The sequence below is a fragment of the Echinops telfairi genome, unplaced genomic scaffold, assembly GCF_000313985.2.
Source record: "Echinops telfairi isolate 266 unplaced genomic scaffold, ASM31398v2 ScPeMD7_6;HRSCAF=24_1, whole genome shotgun sequence".
Taxonomy (NCBI): domain Eukaryota; kingdom Metazoa; phylum Chordata; class Mammalia; order Afrosoricida; family Tenrecidae; genus Echinops; species Echinops telfairi.
In genome coordinates this window covers 2524579-2546105 of record NW_022103903.1, presented here as the reverse complement: position 1 = coordinate 2546105, position 21527 = coordinate 2524579, and positions in this window count along the sequence as shown.

Sequence of the window (21527 nt, the reverse complement as noted above, 5' to 3'; positions counted from 1 at the left end):
TTTCTTTCTTTCTTTCTTTCTTTCTTTCTTTCTTTCTTTCTTTCTTTCTTTCTTTCTTTCTTTCTTCCAAGCCATGGCATTTTCATTCACCTCTTATGCTTGTGAAAGTTGAACACTAAAGAAGACCAAAGAAAAATTAATACATTTGAATTATGGCATTGGTGGAAAATATTGAAAGTACCATGAACTGCAAAAAGAGTAAAACAATCCTCTCTTGGAAGCGTATGCTAGCATGCTCCTTTAGAGGCAAGAATGGCAACACTTTCTCTCATGTACCTACTTTGGACATTGTATTAGGAGAGACCAGACCCCGAAGAAGCACATCCTGTTCGGTAATGCATCGGGGCAACAGAAGGAGAAAGACCACCGAGAAGTGGGATTGACATCATGGTGGCATTGATGGGCTCAACCATCAGAACAATTCTGAGGATGGGACAGAACTGGACAGTTTTCATTCTATTGTACACAGCATCCCTGTCAGTCAGACCTGACAATGTCACTTAATAATAACAACCTTAACACTTGTACCATGCTTGTTCATTGCACATTATCGGACATGTTATGTGATGTATAATGGTCAACTGTTATTGCCATATTACCATTTTGCATAAAATATGGAAACTTTTCTTCCATTTAGTTGCATTTAACACCACTATCTGTAAATATTGTTGTCCAGAGTGTCACATGGTATTGCCATTTGTACTTCAATCTTCACATATTATATGGAAAACCCATGAGGAGGATTATCCAATAGCTGTCTTTCTGTTGTTGTGTCTTCCAATAATGCAGAAAATCCTTCCCTTTCCATTTAATTTCTTTTAAAAGAATTTTCTTTAGGTGTTTGCTAATGTTAGGTCCGCTAGTGACAAACTCTTCAAGTTCTCTTTAGAAAATTCCTGAAAGTGTTAGTATTTCCATTCTTCCCTGTGTTAGTCTGGGTATATTAGAGAAACAAATCCACAGAAACTCATGAATAAGAGAGAGTTTTATATAAAGGTTAAATGCACATCTAGAAAATATCCCAACCCACTGCTGTCCAGGCCCACAAGTCCAACATTAACCCATATGTCTGACACCAATCCACAAAGTCCTCCTCCATCTCACAAAACACTCACTGTGATGCCAATGGCAGGAGGAAAGCAGAATCAGTGAACGTGTAAGCATCTCAGCACTGGCAGGGGTCGCCACATGGCTGCTCCAGCACCCAGGGCTGCATTGGGCTAGATCATGGTAGGTCCATGTGGTTTCTGCTCAGGGATGTCTTGCATAAAGTGAACCTTGCAATCAAAAGTAGTTAATTGTCTAAGGCAGCTGCACCCTGGTCTGAACATCACAAAGCAAGAGACCTGAGAACTCAAAAGGTGAGGCTCAAGGAGCCATTTATCTCTCTGCCCTTCAATTAACCACACATGTGTTTATTGGCCAGGTTGACACAATAAACTAACTCAATTCCTGAAATATAATTTTATCAGACAGAGAATTTATGACTGTCAGTTCTTTTCTATCAGCATGTAAAAAACCTTGTACCAATTCCTTTTTTTTAAAATGAGAATTCCAGTATCAATCAAATTTATGCCAATTAGCTTTCATGATATATTTTCTTTTGTTTTTGTTTTCTGAAGTTGAAGTATGCTTGTTGGTATGGGTTTTTATGAGTTCAGCCTACTTCAGATTTGGTTCACTTGTTTTGAATATAAGGGTTAAATATTTCATGCACATTGAGAAATTTTTAGACCTTGTTTTCTTTGGTTATTTTCTTTGGTTCTGTTCTTTTTCATCTCCCTCTGGGACTCTGATGAGAAAAACAAACAAACAAACAAACAAAACTTTAGTAATTGCCTCATATGTCTTTGAAAGTATATTTTTATTTTCCTTCCCAATCTATTTGTTTTTATTTATTTAGAGTACATAAACTATTGGTACCCCATTGCCTTGCCTTGAAGTTCAATCTGTTGTCATTTCTATAATACTATAAACTCCATCTAGCACATTTTCCTTTGTTATTGGAATTTCCATTTATTTTCATTTGGTTCTTTCTATAAATTATATTTATTTGATGATTTTTTTCATTCAAGAGGATTTGTTATTTTTTTTAAACTTATTTGTAAATCCCCCAAATACTTGGAAGATAACTTCAACACCCAATTCATCTCAGTTTTGGGCTCTGTTGTTTAATTTTTGTTCAAATTGTTATTTTTCAGATTTTTGTATGATGAATAATTTTCAGTGGTATCTGGCTACTTGGCCTATTATATTTGGAGATTCTGGGTTCCATGTATTCATTTTGTAATTTGTTGTTCCTTTGCTCAAGTTTATTACCCAAACTCTAATATTTGTGGGGTATTGTTCAAATCTACATTTTAAAGCCTTTTGCAGCCCTGATCTGTTCTATTTAGTTTCTTTTGAGAAACGGGTGTTTCTACTGCTTGCTGTTAGTATTATTTGAGGGTATAAAGAGAGTTCCCCGGGTCAAAGGGGCTTATGCTACAACAAATGACCCTGGGCCTGGTAGCACTCTCCTCACTTGGTAGTTCAGAGCCTCCTTCACCTAGACAAAATCATATAGATGGACAGCGAGGGGCATTTTCATGGACTAGAAGTCTTTTCCTCAATTCAGAGACTGAGAGGACTCTTTTTTTTTATGAGTTTCATCCCTAGAATCTCAAGGATTATATATCATATATTGTTATAGCCATTTCCCTTTACAGTACATTAGACAATGTGACATACTATAATATGCCATGTCATCTAGAACTTAAACAGACATATGTGGAAACCCTTTTCAGAGGTTTGCTTGTGAAAGCGAACAGAGAACATTGTCATCTGGCGTTGAAGTGAGGATGAAGAAGAGATAATTATTTTAAGGAGTTCATTTCTCTACAGAATAAACAGACACAAATGTATCGGTGTTATTTTTAGGCATATGAAGGACAACTGCTGGGCAATAGAAGTGTTTGAATATGGAGCCCGCAGGAAGTTGGCTGATAGAGACTCTGACTAAATGATAATTCTCTGGAGTCCATGGGAATTAGGTGCAATGACATCCTCATCACCGCAAAGATTCTATCTTGCAAGTCTGGCTAGACCAGAGGATGTACACTGGTACAGATAGGAGCTGAAAATACAGGGAATCCAGGGCGGATGATCCCTACAGGACCAGTGGTGTAAGTGGCGAAACAGGGAGGGTAAAGGGAGAGTGGGTAGGAAAGAGGGAACCGATAACAAGGAACTATATGTGACCTCCTCCCTGGGGGACAGACAACTGAAAAGTGGGTGAAGGGAGACGTCGGACAGGGCAAGATATGACAAAATGCCAATTTATAAACTATCAAGGGCTCATGAGGGAGGGGGGAGTGGGGAGGGAGGGGAAAAATGAGGACCTAATGTGGGGGGTTTAAGTGGAGAGAAAATGTTTTGAGAATGATGTACAAATGTGCTTTACACAATTGATGTGTGTATGGATTGCGATAACAGTTGTATGAGCCCCCTAATAAAATGTTAAAAGAAAAGAAAATTAACTTCAAAATGAATGTTTAAGTGTCAGTGTAACCTAGTTAAAACTGAAATTAAATCTGATTCTTAAACATTAAAAAAAAATGAAGAAGTGTCTGGAAATTTCCAAATAAAATATTTACATGTTACCTGGTTTCTTTAGGACTTTCATGGCAGCCATGTATGGGTCAGTTATTAATTTATAGGTGACAGCCAGAGATTTCATTATGCCTTCTTGGGGAAATGAACCATTGGTCCTCGACTAGTAAAAACATAAATAAATAATTTTCAAAATAATGGTTTCTGTATTTTGCTATCAGTTACATATATTCTCATGCTAGTTCTTCCTACCCATGCTCTAAGGGAAACAAACAGAAATTATCCCCTGTAAACTCATAAATGTTGTTCCACTACTGCACAGTCTCCTGGCAAGCTGAGACCTTGAATTTGCCTGTCAGCTCCCTACATACTCTTTTGTCTTGTATTTGTTTTAGTTTTTCATTTTATTTTAATGCCATAGAATTCCTTTACTTCCAGGATATAAACATATTGTAGTCACTTAATATTATTTTTCTATATTGCTTCTGCATTGGTTGGCTGTAGCGCATATTCTGGATCCGTGGAAATGTAAATCATAGATGTATTTTGACAGGACATATGAGTTTCTAGCTTATGTTACTCTCTTAGGCTGGGTTTTCCAGAGAACCTCAGTGAAACTCAGATATATATATATATTCAGAAAGTTTTATATTAAGAAAATGGGTCACATAGTTGTAGAGGGCGTGAAGTTCCAAATCTATGGCTCAAATGTTAGGCTGAAGAGGCAAATGGATCCAAGGCAATAGGCAGGCTTCTGGTCCAATCAAAGAACTGGAGATCAGATGATATGCTGGATGCAGGTTCCAGACCCAGCAAAAGTAAGCAGGGTCTTATATTGGAAGCAGTTCCCAAGGAAATGTCCTTTCGTTGAATAGCTGCCTATCAGGAAGATGATAGCATTATCTTAGATCTCATCATTAACAATTGCAGTGTGAAAGCACGGAGATTCGCAGCCTAGCTGAGTTGACACAAAATTTAAATCTCACATTTCCCCCGTTCTATAGATTTTGTGGGAGGTAGAATTCTGAAGTGTTCTCTAAGAATTCCTGCCCTTATCATACGCACTTTGGGGATCACGGGCATTGTGAACATGAAGCGTTCTCCTTCTGTGATTAATTTATAAAGGCGTGCTGCTGTGAGGTGACACTGAACGTGTTATGACACATAACTACAACAGAACCAAGCACTCCATAGTCCCGTGCCATCCTCACAACTGTGCCTGTATGTGAGTCTACTGTTGCAGCCATAACATAACACTACTTAACACATTTGACACATAACAGTATCTATCAGAAGCATGAAACTAAGGTTATTCTTTTTGAATATTAAGGAAGGAGTCTTACTAGTGCAGTGGTTAGAATGCACACCTGGAATCTACCAGCTTCTCTGAGGAGGACAGATGTGATCATGCATTCTGCAAAGATTTATTGCTTCAGATACACCATGGGGCTACTATACATCAGAGTCTCCATGGTTCAGTGAATTCTTTTAACTGACTAGATGTTTTATAGTATGCATTTTTTCTGTTACTGTTTTAGTTACCATTGAATTGGTTCCAATCCATACCAACCCCAGGTACATACAACAGGACAAAACACTGCCCTGTCTGCATCATCATCACAATTGTTTATTGGGACCCATTGTTGCAGCCATGGTTTCAGTCCATCTGAGCCAGGGTCTTCCTCTTTTCCCCTGACCCTCTGCGTTACAAAAAGTGATCCTCTTTCTCAGTGACTGGTCATTCCTGATAATAGGTCCAAATTACACGAAAAGAAGTCTCCCTTTCCTCACTTCTAAGCACCATTCTGAATGTACTTCTTCCAAGACATTTTTATTTGTTCTTGTGGCAATCCATGGCCCTCTTAATATTATTGACCAGCACATAATTCAAATGCATTGATTCTTCTTTGGTCTTCCTTATTCAATGCCCAACTTTGAAATGTATATAAGGCAATGGAAAATGCAATGGCTTAAGACAGTAGTACATACCCCTCAAAATAACACCCTTGATTTTCAATAATTTAAACAGGTCTTGTATAGGAGATTTACCCAATGTGCTTGATCACTTGACTGATGCTTCAGTGAACATTAATTTTGGATCCAAATAAGATGAAATTCTTCGTAATTTCAGTCTTTCCTCCATTTATCATGCTGTCACCTTTGGGTCCAGTTGTGAAGAGTTTTGTTCTGTTCATGTTAAATTGGAATCCATACTGAAGGCTGCAATCCTTGATCTTCATCAGCAAATGCTCCAACTCCTCCTTATTTTCAGCAAACAACATCATATCATCTGAATATCACAGATTGTTAATAAGCCTTTATCCAATTCTGATGCCCTTCCCCCACCCCATAAAATCCTGATTGTCTTTTTCTTTGCTCAGTATTCAGATTGAATAAGTATTGTGAGAAGGGATAGCCCTGACAATCAAGTCATAGCTTGATGACCTCAATTGGAGGCGCTAAGAAGATAAATTCCTCCTTGGAGGCAGAAGACACTCTCTCTGTCGGCTCACTCTCTGGGAGACATTGCAACTGACAAGAAACATGGAACTATTCTAGGGTCCTGAGCTGGAGCAGCCACGTGGAGACACCTGCCAGCGCTGAGATACTTACAACACCACTGGATCTACAAGACTTCCCACACACTGGCCTGTCGTATTCCTGCATTTGTTCTCATTACATGTTTTTCATGCAGCTGAAGAGAAATGTATACATTGGTATTGGACATATGGCTAATTTCGGACATATGGACTTCTGACTGGGCTAAGATGTTGTCTCAATATTCAATTGCTCTTGTATATAAAGCTCTTTCTTATACACATGTGATTGATTGTCCATGAATTTGTTTCTCTAGTCGATCCAGACTAACACCTCAGGTAATGAAGTTCTTGATGCGCTCTCACAGCCCATAAGGTCTTCTGTCATTAATGTTCATGGAGCAGATCTGTTCTTGAGATGTCTCAAAATTCAAGTAGGTTAGAGTCAAGGTCGTATTTCCCCTGGAATTGTTTCCTTTTTCTACAACTTCCACCTGAACTTCTACTAAGAAACTTACTTCTGTCAGACCCCTGCCACTGGCCTAATGTCTAGTTGCTGGTATTAAGCTTCTCCATCATCTCTTCCCACAGAGATAAAGCGTCTAATTTCTGCCTATCCACGTGGAGAAGTCCAGGCATATACAGTGAATCCTCGTTTATCGCGATTAATCGGTTCTAGACCCTACCGTGATAAATGAAATTCTGCGAAGTAGGATTTCTTATTTGTAAATCAAATATTTTCGTAGTTAGAGCATAGAGGACATGAAAAAACACCCTTTAGTCACCATTACACTCGTATTACCCAATTTATTAAACGAAAAAGGGAAAATACAGTAAAACATTTTGGACGTTACAATTATCATTTATTATTTATTATATTATTTATGGCATCTAGTTTACAGTATGCAGAAGAGGATTCTGGTTGAGGTTTGTCTGCTGTAAAACGCTGATAGAGCTGCCTTGCCTTCTCCCGGATGACTATCGAATCCAACGGAATGTTTTTCTTGTGCCTGTCATTGATCCAAACGGCTAGGACAGACTCCGTTTTTACTATGAACTTATTACGACTTGTCACGATGCGCTTTGCTTCCTTGTTGAAAGTGAAAGTAGCCGTAGCATGGATGTTTTTTTCCTCTTTACGGATGGAGCGAACGGAAGACTCATTCAAGTCGAAATGGTGTGCAACCTCCACGATTTCTTGCCATCTTTGATCATATCCAAAAGTTTTACCTTTTCCTGGATGGTGAGCATCTTTCTCTGGCGCTTATTTTTATTGTCAGAAGGTTTAGAAGAAGCAGCTCATTTAGGAGCCATCATAGGGCTTAGATAAAATTTCTTAAAAATCGCAAACAATTACAGTACACTGTACAAAAGCAAAAATGCATCTGATACGTAGCTCCGATACGTAGTGATGCAGACAGAAGCGTGCACAGTATGAGCCAATCAGTGGCAGTAATGACAGAGCATGCGCTATTACGCAAAAACCGCGATAGAGTGAAGCCGCGGAAGTCGAAGCGCGAAGTGGCGAGGGTTCACTGTAGTCCCTGTTTGTGTTGTTGGAAGAAAAAAAAAGTATTTGCTATGAAAAAAATCATCTGTCCTGCAAAATTCTATCATATGATGTGATCTCTAGCTCTGTTTCTATCACCAAGACCATACTTTCCAACTACTATTCTTTTCTCTTTGTTTCTAACTTTTGCATTCCAATGGCCAATATTTATCAGTACATTTTGAAATGTTTGATAAATTTCAGACTGAAGCCATTGGTATAATTCTCCAGCTTCTGAGTCTCTAACTTTTGTGTGCAGAGTAACCACAAGGCCTTCTACTCCTGTAAAGAGTGACACCCTCAAAAATGCAAAAAAAAAAAAATTCTATCATGCTTTTAGGGTTACTATGAGTCAGAGTTGACTCAAAGATAGTGTGTTAGCTTTAGTGATTGGTACATGAATTTAAATAATAGTTTCATTGACTGGGTTTCCTTGTATGCTGATAGATATAATACCAACACTGGTAGCATTATATTGAGAAAGATCTTGAAATTTCTTTTTTTTTTTTAAATGATGAATTCAAAGTAATTCCTCTTGAATCTGTCATTGATTTTTCTGATTGAAGATGGCCAATATACATCCATTAATATACATAACTAATATTTAAAACATGTTGATGTTCTTTTTATTTAATTTTGACAATTTCTAGTTTATTTAATTTTGACAATTTCTAATTTATTTAATTTTGACAATTTCTAATTTATTTAATTTTGACAATTGCATGATTCATAAATTTTAATTTATGATAATTAACTGATATCTTCAGTGTTTTCTTCTCATTTTGCATTATGCCCTAATGGCAAATGATGGTCCAGAAAACTTTACTCTTAAACAAGGTTTACTTCATCTAGGTAATGTGGTAGACTCTGCTTTGAGAAAGCAGCTCTTCTTAAGTCATATTTTGGGAGCTTTCTGACATGAGGAGATCATATTCGCGCACTATATCTAAGAGTGTTCTGCTTCTGTCTATGAGGTTTTCAGGGTCTGACTTCGTTTTGATGCTATACGTAAGATGTTCTGTCGCAAATTCTAAAGAACTGAACAGCCTGTTACTTCTTCATAGTCTATCCTTAGTCTGGAAGCTTTGCCGAATCCTATGCACTGTGAATGACTCTGCTAGTATGTGAAATACCAGTGGCATAGCTTCTAGCACCGCACAAGCCACCACGTCTGACTTTAGTAAAGGGAGAATATCAAGGTGAGCCTGACAATCACATACGTCCTCAAAGGGGTAGAATTTCCCCCCCTAAAAGTTGCAAAAGTCAGAGAATTTTAAAGATATTAACCAAAAGAGAAGTTCTATATTAACCACGAGAGAAGTTCTATATTCCATCTCTATATTGAGATGGAATGGACTTGTTGGCAAATAAATTACTGCAGTGGAGTGCGGGAAACAGATTTCTCCCAAGTTGTCTCCCCTAAATATATGCCAAACTTAGCTGCTTACTACATGTGGTGAATGACTATACACTTGGAGGTCAACAGAAGTAGGTCAGAGGTTATTCTCTCTAAGAGTTATCAATCATCAAGAGCAAGCAGACACCACTGTTTATCCCACAACATGTAGGACCCACTCCCTTCTGATAATGATAATAGTTAACTGTTTCCTGGTAGGAGATCCTTGAGAGGTCAAGCCCGCTCAAGGGTGACCAAGGTTAGGCCAGCATCATGAATCTAGGGTCCGCCCATCTTGTCACATGTAGAACCTTAGTCCCTCCCCTTCCTATCATGTATAGACCCCTAGCTCATCCTCTTCCTGTTACACCTATGTCCATTGTATGTCCCCCTCCTATTGCTTGTATGCCTATTGTACTGCCTCTTTCTGTGATGTGTGGTTACATGTAATCATGCACCCCTAAGTATATATAATCCTTGGTTAGCAATAAATGGAGTCTCTGGCTGGCCGGCTCTCAGGCTCTGCCCACGAGGACCACAAAGCGGGGCTGAGGTGAGCATGCTACCATGAATTGTGTCTGACTTCTTTATTGACTCTCTCCTATGTCTCTCATGGTCTCTATGACTTCATTATAATCTTCCTGTATCTTAGCTGTACAATTGCGTTCATCGAACCCGTGATTAGTTGTGGGTCTCTGGCATCTTCCCCCACAGTGGAGCTAAAAGCAAACTTATCAAGTAATAGCAGACAAATATGACCTCCATTCTACAACCAAAAGCAGATCAGTTCTTCCAAAAATATGAAAGCACTTTTTCTAGTCCAGTATCTTCATGAGGACACAGCCCGAGAACTCCTGAACAAGGGAGGCAACTAAATGTTCTAGGCTCATGAACAAAATAAGATATTGTTATTTGAAACCTCCAATAAGTGGAAATGTTTAATACAACAATAGAAAATGAATTAAGATTCAATTACTTTGAGATTCAGCCAGTGGAAACAAATCAATTGAAGTTTCTATACTATATAAAGTCTACTTTAAACTGTTTGATGCTATATATAATGGAAAGAGTCTTTGTGCTGTATCTAAGTGTTGAGATACTTGAGATACTAACAGGATGCCTTGCAATTCAAACCTGTAAGCTACTCCTCAGGAGAAAAATATGTTTGCCTGTTTCTGTAAAGATTACAGTCTGGGAAACTGGATGAGACAGTTTCACTCTATGCTACATTATGGTTACTGTAAGTTGTAATCAACTAGACAGCAATATGTTTGTTTTATTTTATATAAATAAATTTAGAGTTATTTTGTGAACTGGATGATAAACAACACTCTTTATGATTCTTTTGACTCACCCAAAATAAATGTTTTTCTGGAGATAATAAGCCAGAAATTTTTGATACTCTGAGTAGATTTGCATTAAAGTACATGAGTATATTGTCATTTAACCTCTTAGCACATTTTGTGTGACTATATCATTTCATCTCATTGTGGCAAATTGCCTTCTAAGGCTACATCAAAAGATCCACTCCCCCCCCCTCCAGCAGTCTATAGCACTTTAAACCTATAGTTATAGTTGCTGTATATCAATATTAAGATCAAGTAATCTTGGGTCAGCTTTCATAATTAAAATAGTTACATGCTTATTTGTTTAGATAAGTGCAGATAGTCACATTGTTAAAATCCAGCTTACTATCATGATTTGCTAATGGGTTTTTTGGAAGTATTTCTGTGTCTGAACAAAGTCTCAAGCTAAAGGCTAGATTCTTCTCATTTGCCTATTTCCATACCAGCCATACCAGCAGGCAAAACCCTCAGCCTCTGAGCCACACTGAAAATGGGCGCTGCCCTGCTCCGTCAAATGTTTCAAAACTCCTTTAGCACCTATGACTACTCAAAGGGCAGCCGGCTCTGAAAGCCAGTTCCATTTTAAGGTACGCAGGTTCACTCATTCCATGGTCCAGGAAGCCCACTACTCTAGTCTCATGGTCTTCGCATGGCTGCTCTGCTCTGTCATGTTGTTTCAATGTGATTGCCTCTGTGCCTCTGGGACTTAGGGAACACTCCCTGGTGGTTCCTATATATTGATGGTTGCAAGAGTCTCTGTTCCTGTTTCTGAGCTCACTTTTTAAAAAAAAATCATTTTATTAGGGGCTTATACAACTCTTATCACAATCCATACACACATCAATTGTGTAAAGCGCATTTGTACATTCATTGCCCTCATCATTCTCAAAACATTTTCTCTCCACTTAAACCCCCAGCATTAGGTCCTCATTTTTCCCTTCCCTCCCCACTCCCCCCTCCCTAATAAGCCCTTGATAGTTTATAAATTGTTATTTTGTCATATCTTGCCCTGTCTGACGTCTCCCTTCACCCACTTTTCTGTTGTCCATCCCCCAGGGAGGAGGTCACATATAGTTCCTTGTAATCGGTTCCCTCTTCTCTACCCACTCTCCCTCTACCCTCCCTGTTTCGCCACTCACACCACTGGTCCTGTAGAGCTCATCCGCCCTGGATTCCCTGGATTTTCAGTTCCTATCTGTACCAGTGTACATCCTCTGGTCTAGCCAGTCTTGCAAGGTCGAATTTGAGTCATGGTAGTGGGAGCAGGGAGGAAACATTTAGGAACTAGAGGAAAGTTGTATTTCTCATCATTGTTACATCATACCCTGACTGGCTCATCTCCTCCCCGAGACCCCTCTGCAAGGGGATCTCCAGTGGCCTACTAATGGGCTTTGGGACTGGGATATTTCTAGACATATATTTAAGAAAGAAAGGGTGTTTTAAGAAATGTAATTACTGAACAAAAAACATCATGCTCAAGAATATGAAAAATGAATTTGATATAAAAGATGTCATGGCATACATTCTAAAGAATGTTTTTGAGAAAAAAGCACTATCAACTAAAGAACTGAATTTTTAATGTTTTCTGATTCTGTTCTGTGAAAATATGTTAACTTTCCTAATAAAGCCCACAACTGTAAGTATTATCTATAAGTTCTGTGTGGCCATTACGATGGATAGGTCTCCCCGCAGAGAAGCAGAGCACCTTAGGAGGAGTTGGAGTCAGGATGAGATAAAAGACAACTGAGGATCAGAATTGGTGTCAAGACCAGATTCCGTATGGTGATCAGTCTTAGGCCAGTCTGGAGTAGGATTCTCCTTACCCCTTGTGCACTTAGAGGAGGTCATATGTAAACTCCATGATGCTTCTTCACAGGTATAACCTCATTTCCAAAATAGAAATGAGGTCATCTGTTGTGAGGCAAAAAGTAGTATTATTAATATGATTATGAATGATCATTTTGTTAGCACTTCCTTTGACTTCTCCTTTGGCTTCCGCAGAGTTTTCCATCAGTATGTGAACTTGTAACCAACACTTTAAATATAGGATCATTGAGCTCCTCACGATGCAGAAGACATGCTTCTCTACATTTTATAGACTTGGTTATTGCACTCTGTGACTTTTTTCTCCTGAGGTGCCTTTTTCTTATCTTATAAAGCAGTGTATAGGTTTCAATAGCAAATCTAAGTGTTGCATATGATTAAGGTCTAAAGAACCCCACTCTCTCTGTTTCTTTCTCAGGGATAAGTAATTTATATTTCACCTTGCTGTAATAGTACCAAGGAGTGCTGATGTTTCAATGATTAAGGAACTCGGATGTTAACCATAAGGTAGCAGCTTGAACTCACTAGTCACTCCACCAGAGACACATGTGGGAGTCTGTGCAGTTCTGTAAAGATGGCTAACCATGCCAATCCGATGGTGCTGTTCTTCTCTGCAGTATAGTGTTGCTGTGGACTTGATGGTGGGGAGTGTTTGTTGTTGGTTTTTGTTTTTTTGGCTTCAGAATACTTCTAGAAACTCTGGTAGGTTCATTCCAAATTACATGGGGGTGTTGCAAAAATTTCAGGGACAAAACAAAATTAAACAATATTGGATTTTTGTCACAAACTTTTTGAAGCTCTGTCATACATGGCAAGGGAGTTTCTTAACTGGTCAATGCATTATTTCTCAGATTCATCCTGAAAATAAAATTGATCTATTCTTATGGAAAGCAGATTTCCTTAAATGCCCTCTGCAGAAGGGATAGCAAGGAAGGGGCAGTCATGATCTGGTATCAGACGTATTTCCTTAGAATTTGCTAATATTTCCTTTCCATCGTGGAAGGTAGACTCTCAGGTGAGTAGTCATGATAATTTTTAAAATAAATAACAGGCTATGGTGAAGTCAAATTGCCTGGCATTGATCTGCTATCCATCCTCTTTTATAACCCGCACCAAATGACTGCAAATTCAGTGTGTCGATTAGCTTGTGCTAGTGTCAGTAGTTTTTCAATCTCCTCCTGTTGAGGAGAAACTGAATTTATTGAATGGCTTCTAAGGATTATAGACTGGAGTGCATTCTTGAGACCATGTGCAAAAAGATTGCCACTTCCATATTTGGCATTCTCTCTTGCTCTCTCTCTTTTTGTCTCATCATTAGCGTTGTGACAATCAATACACATTATTGAGAACAAGCCTGGACCGAGGCCCAGGTGAGAAAGCGAGCACCTGATGCCATCTCTCCACAGTGCAGCAAAATACAAAATCAATGTGTCTGGAAGTGTTTCCTTTAGATCCAGTCAACTCCAGAGATGACTCCATCTCTGTTACATAACTAGGTAAAATATCATGACAATCCTTGAAAAATATGAAATATTGACCCACAGGAACTGAGAGATATAAGTATTTGTTATTTTAATTTGTTAATGTTGGGATGACATCTTATAAAATAATATATAAAAAATATAGCAACTTCTTGGAGGGATGACTACCAACCTGTTGATGTAACTTCATCCCTTGGTTCCTGGTTACCAGCTAAACCAGCCTATAGTATTATATTACCACATTTCTTCAATAAGCTTCTCATTTTCATATTTTTATTCAGGAAAAGAAAAAATATAAAACTTCCACTAGGGAATTAGCATGTAAGGTAAATTTAGCTTTTGTATTAACAACTTTGCTTTTACCCTAATTTGCTTTTGACTTAACTAAAAACAATAATGATAAAACATATTCACATAAATGACAGAGTGGCTTCTTTGTGTGTGTGTGTGTGTGTCTAATTTCAATTAGTAGTCTAAATTCAGCAGTTCTATTTAGTAGTTCAACTTCACGGAGACATTATATTCTAATTTTTTAAATCCAATTAATTTCTCAACAGTATTCTGACATATGAATAATGTATTTTAAATTAATGCTATTACTGACAGAAAAGAGAATGTAAGGGCAAAGCACATACATGGATGGACTAAGGCCAAGACTGAGAAACAGCATATGTTGATTCTCTTCTTAACATTTGTTACATGGTAGCAAAAATGACAGTAATAGGTAGATATATACCTGGCAATTAAACATTACCATATGGAGAAAAAAATGGATATTGAAGAACAATTAGCATTATGCCAGGAAATCTACAGTGTTTCCTATTTCCGCTGTCTGCATCTTTGATATATTCCAATGAGGCAGGAAAAAATTAAATTTAGTCAAGGGAAACATTGATAATTTTTTCACTTATGTGGCAGCGAAAATGTTTTTCATTTAGTTATTATACACAAACCAATAATATACAATTATAGGAATAACCATACATTCATCATAATCAATGTTAACAATTTTTTGTATGGATTTCTTTCCTTTTGCCTCAAATCCATACATCCTCTATATTATCGCAAATATCCTGATTATGTTTTTTGGAATAGACATATTATTTTTTGCATATAGAATCCTTAGGAGCCTTGTGCTCTCCTCTTAGCACAATTCTTCTTGCACCCAGCATATGATTACTTTTCTTTCTTTGCATGATTAGTGAGGGAGGAAATGCAAGCTTTCTCATTAATGACAGGCCTGTAGTTATCTATTATTGTTGTTGCTGCTAGGTACCATCAGGGAGCCCAAGTGGCACAGTGGTTACACATTAGGCTGCCACCTGTATGGCTGGCTGATCGAAACCACCAGCAGCTCCACACGAGAAAGACTGGGTTTTTGTGTTAGTCTGGGCACTTTAGAGAAACAAATCCACAGAAACTCATGTATAAGAGAGTTTTATATAAAGGTTAAGTGTGCATCAAGAAAACATCCCAACCCAGTGCTGGCCAAGCCCACAAATCCAACATTGACCCGTTAACCCATATGTCCAACACCAATCCACAAAGTTCTCCGCCAGCTCACAACACACATGCAATGATGCCGACTGCAGGAGGAGAGCCGAGTCAGTGAATGTGTAAACATCTCAGTGCTGGCAGGGGTCTCCACAAGGGTGCTCCAGCATCCAGGGCTGTATCAGGGTAGGTCCATGTGGCTTCTCCTTTGGGATGTCTTGTAGGAAGTCACCCGTGTAAACTGAAGGCTAAGGCAGCTGTACCCTGGTCTAACCATCAGAAAGCAAGCGACTCGAGAACAAGAAAGGTGAGGCTCACTGAGCCATTTATCTCTCCGCCCTTCAATTAACCCCACATGTGTTTATTGGCCAGGTTGGCACAATAAACTAACTCAGTGTTCTACTCCCATGAACAATTACAGGGGTCACAATGAGGCAGCACTGACTTGATGGCAGTGAGTTCCCTCGCCCACCACCCCAACCCCTGGGTACCGTCAGGTCCGTTCTGACTCACAGTGATCCCAGTAGAACCGAATGAAACACCAGCTGGTCCTGCACCTTCCTCATGTTGGAGCCACTGCCGCAGCCACTGTCTCAAGGGCCACCTTGTCCAGGCCCTTCGTCTTTTTCACTGTCCCTCTACTTTCCCCAGCATGATGTCCTTCTTCAAAGATTAGCTTTTCCTGATAACTTGTCCAAAATATGAAAGATGAACTCTCACCAACCTTGAGGAGCATTCTGGTTGTACTTATCTATTAGTACATTGAAATCGACCTCAAGCTTAGTGGCCTACAATAACAATGTCTTCTTTCCTATTTCTTGGAATGAACTGAGTTTAACTCAATAGCACTTGCTTATGGAATACCAGGTGATTGTTTTCTTATTGTGGCTGGAATCACAGGCATCTAAAGACACAATTTCTCTGGGGAAACTAAATAAGATTTGCACATATACTCAAGGTCATACTTTGTCTGGTTCTTCAAATCACGTGGTAGGCGACTTGTGGCTTTCATATCCTAATCACCAGAATTCTGTCAATATGTTATATGGCAAAGGGGGACTTAAGGATGTGACTGCAACAGCAACCTTGCGTTTAGATTATTATCTTCAATTAGCTGAGTAGGCTCAATATATTCACAAGTGTTCTTATAAAAGAAATGGAAGAAAATGTCAAAGAAGGAAAAAGAGACATGACAATGAAAAAAGAGGTTAAAATTATACCACAAGAAAAAGAATCCTGGCAGCTTCTATTATCTTATAACAAAAGAACAACAAAAATGGAAAATTTCTTCCACAGTCCCTGAAAGGAACCTTGAATTTATTATACGGATATTGATATTAGACACTTGACCTTGAGAACTGATTTTTTTTCAATTAATTAATTTATGTTAATTAATCACTGTGTTAGTCTGGGTTGACTAGAGAAGAAAATTAATAGACAATCATGTTGATAAGAAAGAGCTTTATAGACAAGACTAACTGTATATTAAGAAAACATCCCAGTCCAGATAAAGCCCATAAGTCTGATATTAGCCCATATGTCCAATACCAATCCATACATTCCTCTTCAGAATAATGCAACATATGCAATGATGCCAAATGCAGGAAAATCATAGGTCAATGGGTGGAACGTCTTGTAGATCCAGTGGTGGTAGAAACATCTCAAAGCTGGTGTAGGTCTCCATGTGGCTCCTCCAGTTCCAAGGCTCTGGCTCTATCAGCATATCTCCATGTGGTTTGTCAACAGGAATGTCTCCAGGGAGATAGTGTCCCACCTATAGCAAGCTATTTAACTCCTAAGGGCCTCCAAATGAGGTCATCAAGCTGCAACCTAATTGACACATTAAACTCCACCCCTTCACTCTTAGTATTCTCAAGTCGACAACAGATTATGTAACTACCACCGTCACTAAGTGTATGATAACTTAAAGCTCGGTAGAAAACTAGTGCAGAGAGGGTGGCTAAAGAAGTGGACTATTGGTTGGGCCTCTTTTTCTCTCTCTTGTTCTTCAGGCCTCTGCATGATGAGATTTCATGTGTTAGTCAAATCCAGCTGCATGGGAGTGTTTCTCTTTTCTGTCCATCCACACGCCATTGTCTAGGCTGATAATTATTTTTCTGGGTTGTATTTTTAACGATCATAAAATGTTTCTTTCTTTCTTGTTTTCCTTTAAAAACCAAAACCAACCAACTAACAACAGCAAAAACTCATTAATTTTCTCAGCCAGAAAAAGTTAGCAGCCTCTTTTCACTTTTTCCTCTCCATCTTTACTCTGTAAAAGCACTGCCATTGAATTGAATCTGACTCATAACAAGCCCACAGGACAGAAAAGAAGTACCAGATTGGAGTTTCTGAGACCTTACATATTTACAGGCGCAGATAATCTTCTCTTTTTCTAAGAAGCAATTGGTGGTTTTGAACTGCTCACCTCATGATTAGTAGCCCAATGTATAATCCACTGAACGCTTTCCCAATATGTGGGCAAAATTAGTTTAAAGGGCTATGGATTTCAAATAATAATTTCTTTCATTAGACAAAATTGATTCCCACAAGTCTCTTCTATACCACCTTGGACTGATCATCAGTATGTGTTAGGCAGGGTTCTCTAGAGAAACAAACCCAGGACATTTATGATTATATATATAAAGGATAGGGTTATATAAAGAGAAGGAATACAAAAACTAATTAGTCCTCACTTTCATGGGACAGTTAATATACTGAATGTCCTTCCTAGTCAGGCCAGCCACTGGGTCAAGGTCAAAGAAGCAGAAAGAGAAGTGGCTGGCTGGAGGGACCATCTGCCCACAGGCAAGATGAGCAGAGTTGGCCCTCAGGCAGTAGACATGGCAAGTTGTGTGTGGGGTGGGGGTGGGTGTGGGGGGGGGGTAGAGTAAGCAGGAAGATGAGATTTTGAGGCTTAGCAGAGGCCGGTAGCACAGCAGTAGCAGAGTGAAGCAGGTCAAGATGGAGCCTCAAGACAGCAATGAACTGCATTGCAACACACTCCACCATGATCCATGGGTGGCCTCAGCCCACAGGTAGTGTAGTACACAGATAAGACCAGAGGATGTACACTGGTACAGATAGGAACTGGAAACACATGGAATGCAGGACGGATGATCCCTTCAGGACCAGTGGTGAGAGTGGCAATATCAGAAGTGTGGAGGGAGGGTAGGGTGGAAAGGGGGAACTGATTACAAAGATCTACATATAACCTCCTCCCTGGGGGACAGACAACAGAAAAGTGAGTGAAGGGAGATGTCGGATAGTGTAAGATATGACAAAATAATAATTTATAAATTATCAAGGGTTCATGAGGGAGGGTGAAGCAGGGAGGGAGGGGTAAAAATGAGGAGCTGATGCCAAGGGCTTAAGTAGAGAGCAAATGTTTTGAGAATGATGAGGGCAATAAATTTACAAATGTGCTTTACACAATTCTTGTATGTATGGATTGTGATAGGAGTTGTATGAGCCCCTAATAAAATGATTTTTTTAAAAAAGGAAAGGCAGAGCAGCTAACTCAGGCAGCAGCTCAGTGATCTGATCACCCGGGAGAAAGAGGAATGGGCTGGGCTGAATGTGTCATTTATCTTGGCAACCCTCCAATCAAGCTGTGACCTGATTGACAGGCTAAACAGCCCACATGTCCTTATGGACACAAAACCCTATCACAGGATAGTATTGAAAAATATTTTTAAGAAACCGAGAAACCTTAACTACAAAGTCTCAGAGGCACAATCATAAGATTAATAGATTATTTGTGTCACCAAAAGGGTGTGTGAGTCACCACAATTCATGGCTCTAAGGGTTTAACAAAGGGTCTCAGAGCCTTGTTCTGATTTGGAGCCCTTGTAACTAAATGGCTAGAGACGCACATCCACTCATAGATACCTCAGATGATGGAACTGGCAACCTATTTTGGAAAGAAAACTAAACAACCAAACCACTGCAAACTACACTTCTACTCTGCAATGCAAGATGTCAAAGTCATGAGGAAAGAGAAGCAATGTCTTGGTCACTAAGTCTGGGTTGCTCACTGCCACCTAGAAGCTCCCCAGGAGAAAGATGAGTCTTTCTACTCCAGCAAACACATACAGTCTGGGAACCCCCCAGAGCCATTGCACTCCATCCTGGAGGGTCTCAATGAGTTGTACTGGATGGCAGTGAGTGTGGCTTGGTTTGATTTGGCTTACTGCTCAATGACAATCAATTTATCATCATCACCCTGAACTCCTGCACCACTCTGAAGACAATCCTTAGTTTGAAAGCATTTTTTTGGAAGATATTGTGAATGAGAAAATATTTCATTTTGAACCAAGCAAATCCCATCTAAGAAATGTGACATCCTTGCTCTTTGATACTTTAAAGAGATCTTGTACAGCAGATATTTCTTTTTTAAATCATTTTATTGGAGGCTCATCCAATTCTTATCATAATCAAAACATACATATATTGTGTCAAGTATTTTTGTACATTTGTTTCCCTCACCATTCTCACAACCTTTGCTTTCTCCTTGAGCCCTTGGTATCAGCTCATTTTTTCCCCTCCATACATCCTCCCTCCCACATGAACCCTTAACAATTTATAAATTATCATTATTTTGTCATATCTTACACCATCCAACGTCACCCTTCACCCAGTTCTCCGCTGTCTGTCCCCCAGGGAGGAGGTTATATGTGGATCCTTGTAATCTGTTCTCCCTTACTCCCTCACCTTCCCTCCACCCTCCAGGTATTGCCACTCTCACCACTGGTCCTGAGGGGTTCATCTCTCCTGGATTCTCTGTGTTTACAGTTCCTATCTGTACCAATGCACATCCTCCAGTCCAGCTGGATTTATATGGTAGAATTGGCATCATGATAGTGGGTGGGTGGGGGGAAAGCATTCAAGAACTAGAGGAAAATTGTATGTTTCCTCATTGCTACACTGCACACTGGCTGACTCGTCTCCTCCCCATGAACCTTCTGCAACGGGATGTCCAATTTCCCAGAGATAGACCCTGGGTCCCCACTCCGCACTCCCCCTCATTCACAATGCTATGATTTTGTTGGTCTTTGATGTCTGATACCTGATCCCTTTGACACCCTGTGATCTCACAGGATGGTGTGCTTCTTCCATGTGGGTTTTGTTGTTTCTCAGCTGGATGGCTGCTTGTTTATCTTCAGGCCTTTAAGACCTCAGATGCTATATCTTATGATAACCGGGTACCATCAGCTTTTTTCACCACATTTGCTTGTAGACCAGTTGTTTCACCGATCATGCCAGGAAGGTGAGCATCTCAGACTACCGAATTGTTAGAACAAAGTGTTCTTGTGTTGAAAGAATACTTGAGTAGGCACCCACTGTCCATCTGTTTCCTTAATACTAAACCTATTGATATATAATCATAGATCTATTTCCCCCTCATTGTATATAAATATATTTGCATCTGTATGTGCGTATATTTAGATCTCTATAACTTCCCTTTGCCTCCTAGTTCTTTCCTCTATTTCTTTGTACTTTCCTCTTATTCCACTATCATGTTCAGCCTTCATTTGGGTTTCAGAAATTTCTCTCGGTTGCATTGTCCTTGATCCAGCCCTGCCAGACCTTATACCCTCCTTGCCACTGATTTTGGATCACTTGTTGTTCCCTTGTCCTTGGGTTTGTTAACACCCACTTCCTTTCCCCCCATCTCCTCCTCTCCCATGTCCCCTCGGAACTGTCATCCAGTTATTCTCTCCTCTGGCTTGTTTATCCTGCCTACCCCTTCCAGGTATACATGCAATGACAACAATATGCACCATCACAAGACCGAGTACAAGGAAGCAACAATAGAAAGTAAAACAATAGCTACAACAACAACAGCAACATAAAAGAAAAAAACAACCTATAAATAGTTCGGGGTACATTTGTTGTCCTTTACAAGTGCTTTCCAGTCTAGTCTGATGGGGTGCCATGTCATGGCCTCACATCTATCCCTGGGAACTTCATTGCTCTGTTACCCCTGTTGCTCTGCTGCACGCCCCCAGTGGCTGGCTTCCATATAGTCGGCTCAGGGCAGGCACAATTCCTACCATGTGTCTCTAGGGTTGTCCCCCATGGTGCTAAGGGTCAGTGAGGAACGCTGTAACCTGTGGTGGGTCCGCCCCTGTGGTCATCTCTGTGCATCGCGTGCAGCAAATATTTCTAATGCAGTATATGGTTTGATTTCTTGCCTGCTTCTTCAATGAGCATTGGCTATGGTTAAATCCTTCACAAAACTGGTCTTCTCTTCATTTATCCTGATGTTGTCTATTGGTCTATTTGTGTGGGTTTTGGTTTTCTTCA